Here is a 7,201-nt window from a genome sequence, read left to right as displayed (position 1 = left end):
GCTCTCATTTATTGCAATTTTTATTTTCACTTATACAGCAACAGACATATGTTTCTTAATCCAAATTATAAAAGACACGTCAATTTGACAAATTCTTACTTAATGGCAAAAAGTCTTTAAATCAATGACGCAACATCTTCAAAATAAATCTCTTGTCTATAGAATCGAATATGCTTATCTGAAAAGTTTCAATGGATCTGTGAGATTTTAGCCCATTCCTGCGGAAATTCTGCCTTAAGATGATTGATATTTTGGTATTTTTTTAAATGAAGCGAAGAATTTCCTTTTTAAGTTATTCTTAGTCGATGCATGCTGCGTCCTGATGGAATGTCTATGTTTGCTGCCCAGGGCTTCGATACTGCACTTAGAATATGGTCCATAAAATATTCGTCATTTATTTTTAACCTAGATTTTAGAATGCGCAATTTACAAAATATGAAGGAAAAATTTGTTTAAAATAATGACATTTTAATTAAAATTAAGTTTAAAAACTTTTCTTCAAATATTTTATAACGAATTTATTTTCTAGATCAGGGAGCCACCATCGGTTCGTGGGTTCGATTCCTGCTTCGACCGAACACCAAAAAGTTTTTCAGCGGTGGATTATCCCACCTCAGTAATGCTGGTGACATTTCTGAGGGTTTCAAAGCTTCTCTAAGTGGTTTCGCTGCCATATGGAACGCCGTTCGAACTCGGCTATAACAAGGAGGTCCCTCGGCTATAAAAAAGGAGGTCCAGGAGAAATTCTAAAACGATATAAGAATGCCCGCCTGTATGTCTATCTGCTGTAATCACACATGGCTCCAAAGATGCATAGTTGGTTTTTTAAGCATGACTAGCAAATCAACCATGCTCTCAAACAGTGCACTGATCCATTGAAACCCATCAACTCAAGAATAGATGGTCAATGTGTAAATCAAGCTAATGCAGTGCTGAAATTTTGCACACACTCGTCTTTTGTCTTCAGACAAGTCAAGTTCGAAAATGGACCATATCGGTACATGTTTCGATTTAGCCCTCATATAAACAAAAACTAAAGATTTTTTCGGTCCATGTTTATTGCCTTTGGAACTCATTGCCATCTCGGTTGCTATGCTAAAATATTTAAATGAAATTTTCTATTAATACAATATTAAGATATTTATCGTGAATTTACATTCACATAGGTCGGAAAAAAAATTCCTTATTTTAAAGAATCCGCATCTTTGGCTCGGAATCAATACCAAAATCCTTAAAGGAAGGTCAAAATCTTTGGATCCAAGTAAACTTTTTTTTTTTAATGTACGCATTAAAGTAATTGAATAAATTATTATTCAATTAGTTGAAGTGTTGACTACCATATATTTTGTATCTTCCAATATCTGAAATATTAACCAAACGTACTCTTTTTTACGTTGAAAATTTGAAAAATTCCCTACATTTGTAGAAAAACTGAAAAATCTGCCTTTTTCCCTACAGTTGTAATTTAAGGGAAATCCCTACAAAAAAGTATTTTTCCCTTTGCATGGCATCACTGCATGAACCATAAATAAATAGGGGATGAGGGCATAATATTTATTTTATTAAAGATTCGACACTTTAAACCAATGGTCAAATGCTAATACCCACGAAATTTGCGTAGTCTTCGTTTTAATACTACTCGTTTGTTGACACTGATTTTTCCAACAACGTTTCGCTTTAGCTGATGTCTTTTCTTTCGCGGCCTACTGAATCTAGTATAACTATGGTTCAGTAGATCATCGTCATCATTGTCGTATTCGTAAAATTCCCTGCCATCCAAATGCATCCTAGATGGAAACTGACGAATTGCAGTAGCTGTAGGTGTTGGAGATTCTGAAGGCGCTGGTGGTGGCGTAGGAGGGGTTGTGATCGAGGGCCCTGGAGGTGGTCCTAGTGTTGGAGATGTTGTTTCTGGTGGCGGTGGTGGTGGCGGTGGCGATGTATTGGTTGGCGGTGGTGTTGGCGCTACGGTTGTGGTGGTTGTGGTTGCTGTAAATCCTCCGAATTTATGAAAGAATCTTGGTTGAACAAATCTCTCATCCGAGTAGAGAACATATTTGTTGCCATTTGACTTTTGAGGTTTTTTGCCATCTACAAAAATTTATATATTATAAAATTGTTTTATTTTTTCCCTTTTTTATTGGTAGTTTACATGCAAATTTTAATATTAGAAAACTTAAAATTGTTAGAATAAAATATCTGCTCATATTCTTCACTGAAAATGGTTTGCTAATCTAGATACTATAAATATATGAGAAATTCGGGAATACTAAAAAGTATGTTCTAATCTTCATGACCTTTTATTTGCCTTCAGCGAGAGTTTACTTGCGAATCATCGAGAATCTCAAAAGAAAATATCTATAATTAACATATAGTATAATTTCTATAAACAAAAGAAAAAAAAAATAATGATCGACATTGATGGTAGTATTCGCTTCAGGGAAAATATTAATTATACCCTGCGCCACATTGTGGAACAGGGTATTATAAGTTAGTGCATATGTTTGTAACACCCAGAAGGAGACGAGGTAGACATATGGTGTCTTTGGCAATAATGCTCAGGGTGGGTCCCTGTGTCGATATAACCATGTCCGTCTGTCCGTCCGTCCGTCTGTCTGTGAACACATTATTGTGATCAAAGTCTAGATCGCAATATAAGTCCAATCGCCTTCAAATTTGGCACGTGTTCCTTTTTTGGGTCAGAATAGAACTCTATTCATTTTGGAAGAAATCGGTACAGATTTAGATATAGCTCCCATATTTATCTTTCGCCCGATATGCACTTATATGGCCCCAGAAGCCAGAGTTTTGGCCCAATTTGGTTGAAATTTTGCACTAGGAGTAAAATTAGTAGTATAGTATGTGTGCCAAAGTTGATTGAAATCGGTTCAGATTTAGATATAGCTCTCCTATATATATTTCGCCCGATATTCACTTATATGGACCCAGCAGCCAGAGTTTTATCCCGAGTAGCTTGAAATTTTGCACAAGGAGTACAATTAGTAACATAGTCATGTGTGCCAAATTTGATTGAAATCCGTTCAGATTAAGATATAGCTTCCATATATATCTTTCGCCCGATTTGGACTTCTATGGCCCCAGAAGACAGAGTTTTGGCCCAATTTGGTTGAAATTTCGCACTAGCAGTAAAATTAGTAGTATAGTCATGGGTGCCAAATTTGATTGAAATCGGTTCAGATTTAGATATAGCTCCCATATATATCATTCGCCCGATATGGACTAATATAATCCAAGCAGCCAGAGTTTTTGCCCAATTGGGTTGAAATTTTGCACTAGTAGCACAATTAGTAGTGTAGTTAATTGTAACCAATTTGATTGAAATCGGTTCAGATTTAGATATAGCTCCCATATATATCTTTCGCCCGATATAGACTAATATAGTCCTAGAAGCCAGAGTTTTGGCCCAATTTGGTTGAAATTTTGCACTAGGAATACAATTAGCTGTATAGTCAAGTGTGCCAAATTTGATTGAAATCCGTTCAGATTTAGATATAGCTCCCATATATAGCTTTCGCCCGATTTACTCTCATATGACCACAGAGGTAAATTTTTTACTCCGATTTAGTTGAAATTTTGTACAGGGAGTATAAATAGCATTGTAGCTGTGCGTGCTAAATTTGGTTGGAACCGGATCAGATTTAGATATAGCTCCCATATATATGTTGTTCTGATTTCGACAAAAATGGTCAAAATACCAACGTTTTCCTTGTAAAATCGCCTCTGCTTAGTCGAAAAGTTGTAAAACTGACTGTAATTTTCCTTAACTTCAAATACATATTTTTATATATCGAGCGATAAATCATAAATAAACTTTTGTGAAGTTTCCTTAAAATTGTTTCAGATTTAAATCTTTCCCATATTTTTTTTCTTACTAACATTGCGTTTCACCCTAGTGCATTAGCCGACTTAAATTTTGAGTCTATAGGATTTGTAGAAGTCTATCAAATTCTGTTCAGATCGAGTGATATTTATATGTATGTATTTGGGACAAACCTTTATATATAGCCCCCAACACATTGACGGATGTGATATGGTATCGAAAATTTAGATCTACAAAGTGGTGCAGGGTATAATATAGTCGGCCCCGCCCGACTTTAGACTTTCCTTACTTGTTATTTAATACTAATTAAAAATGAACTGAATAAAAAGTTAACCTAATTTTGGTTCTCATCTTTTGCTCATGATTCAATTTTAAGGACGAAAGATGTCGTTAGTTAAGAAAAAATATGGAGGCTTAAGCAAAGTGTGACCCACGAATATCGCATGAAGAACAATTGAATATTTGATTGCTTTCTACAAAGTCTAAGCTGCAAAAAATAAGTTGTGTTTGGAAAAAAATAAATTTATTTATTTATATATTTACAATCATAATGAATTATGAAAATAAACAGGTAATATAGGTGCTAACAACATAGGTTTTCGACCTGAAAATTGTATAAAATTTTTCGAGAATTCCACAATTTCTTGTTTAAACTAAGAAATTCGGAAAAACAAAAACAAGGTAGGTTAGGTTAGGATAGGTGGCAGCCCGATATATCAGGCTCACTTAGACTATTCAGTCCATTGTGATACCACATTGGTGAACTTCTCTCTCTTATCACTGAATGCTGCCCGATTCCATGTTAAGCTCAATGACAAGGGACCTCCTTTTTATAGCCGAGTCCGAACGGCGTTCCACATTGCAGTGAAACCACTTAAAGAAGCTTTAAAAATCCAAATTATGACGAATACTTCGAATAAAATATATTTTCTTAATTCCAAAAAAACTTTAAACCAAAGATGCTACACGCAAAAAAATAATTCTTTCCTCCCAAACGAAATTTTAGACAAACAAAGTTCGTTTCTCATTTGCTTTTCGCTGTAAGGAAGTGTATTTGGGAGAAAACTATATACTTTTTGTGATAAACGTTTATTCTTTTCCAGGATGTAAAAACAATTTCATAAGGACAAACTCAACAAAACAAAAAAACATTGTTTTCTTGCTAATTGCATTTTCCCTCACATCTTTCTCACATCTACGATGTTTTTTAGTTCTTAACACCTTTTCCTGTAATACCAACAATGTAGAAGAAATTATACGATTTGATAAATATTTAAAATTGTTTACCTTTCGCCTGGACGGAGAATCGAACCGCGGACCATGCACTTTGTAAGCCAACACACTAACCACTGAGCTATGTACCTGTTATGGTCATCAATAGATAAATATCCATATAAGTTATATTTATATAGCATAGCTTGCGGCGCCCACGAACCGAATAAACAAAGTTTATTTAACAGAAACAAACATTTAGTTTGGCACCGTGGTGCAGTGGTTGCTACGTCCGACTTGCATGCCAAGGGTCGTGGGTTCGTTCCCTGCTTCGACCAAAGTTTTTTTTTGTTTTTTTTTTTTTACATATATTCCAGATATGTTCGGAAGATTCCGAAAAATGTTCAACATAACATTGTAGTATATTAAATTTTGAACTGTAAAATGTGTCTTATTAAAGACCTAAAGTCAGAAAAGAACAGTGTTTAATATAAACGAAATGGACTGTGTTGTTGTTTCAAAAATAACTTTTTTTATTGATAAATAAAAATTTTGTAACAAACGAATTTTTTTGGTGATAAAAGTTTAAAATTTTCGAAGCAATTCAAAAAACTCTAACAAAAGAAAAACGTTTTCGGTACACGTTTTCCAAACGTTTTTTTTCTTTGCGTGTAGATGCTCAATATAAGTCTTAGCCTATATTTGAAGCGTTTTTATCTTAAATCTAAAGATTCAATATTTCGGATAATTTAAGGACGATTTCTTTAAATCAAAAATGTGTTTCTTTACTTTAACGAAAATTTGCCTTAGTTTAAAGTCATGCAACTTTAACGAAGAGATGCAAATTTTCAAAATGTGTGTCCTAAATTTGATGAAAAAAAATTTTGAAGCAAAGATTATAAACGTTCCTTTAATTAAAATTTCATTATTTTAAAGTAAATTTCCTTAATAGTGTGTAAATTGCATATCCTAAAATTGACGTTTCGTAATCTTTAATATCACGTAAATATTTTTTTCAGTGTAGGAATCTATAAATCGAAAAATGAATTTTTGAATAAAACTCGATTTTTAACCTAAAAATAAATCGCAAAATCGATCTTAGATTTTCAATTTTATCCTATTTCTTAATTTCGACTATCGAAAATAGTTTTAATAATTTCTGTATTCATATATACACTGAAAAAAAAGTGAACCCACCAGGAAGACAACTTTCGGTAAATTTTAGAAAATTTTGAATATTTTTAGAAATTTTTAACTAAACAGTATTAAAAACGCTGGCATCACGCCGATGTCATTAAAATAAGTAAATATTTTTCGACAAATTAAAGAAAATTTATTAGACATAATTAAGTTTTTTCACTTGTTAAAGAAAAATTTGTAGTTTGAAGGAAAAAATTGGAGTTCAAAATTGCAAGAATGTCTTTAGTGACATACGAAGTTCATGATGAACGCATTTGTAGTAAAATTTGCAAATGTAAAGAAGTACTGAACTATTTTGTGGAAGACACGAAATTAGTTAATCTTTATGCTTTATTTGTGTATATTTTTTCCTCGGTTTTAGTTAATTTAACTAACGTACGCAAAACATTATTATTGTAAAGGAAACTTTCTCCAAACATAATAATTCCATTAACTAAAATAAAGTTAAATTGGCTTTAGTGAAATAGAGAGTTCACTTTTTTTTGAGTGTACCTAAAATACCTAGATGTGGGGCAAAACACACATATTTCTTAATTTTTTATTAATAAAATTCCAGTACCAGGAATAAAAGTTGTGATTTGATTAACCCTTTTACTACGGAAATAAACTAAATGTTTTAAATTTTCTCGAATTTATACTGGCCTTTCAAATTTAATATTTAACATTTTAAATATAAATATTAAACAAATTAAAAAATAATTAACATGCTTTACTCCAACACTATTTTTGGTGTTTCTTACCAACTGGTGCTTATAACTCACGTAAAAAGAATAAATAGATTTAATAAAATTGAATATTTTGTATAATCATTATTTCAATGAAATTCGATTATGAAAAATCGAATATTCGAATTTTGATTGGTAAAAATTGTAGAAAATCGTTTTTTGATTATCGGTTTGCACTATAGATCCCTACGTTGGTCGAACGAAATGCTTCGAAAATACGATC

This window comes from Haematobia irritans, chromosome 3 (genome assembly GCF_050003625.1).
Source record: "Haematobia irritans isolate KBUSLIRL chromosome 3, ASM5000362v1, whole genome shotgun sequence".
Classification (NCBI taxonomy): domain Eukaryota; kingdom Metazoa; phylum Arthropoda; class Insecta; order Diptera; family Muscidae; genus Haematobia; species Haematobia irritans.
Note: the sequence above shows the minus strand (reverse complement) of the source record.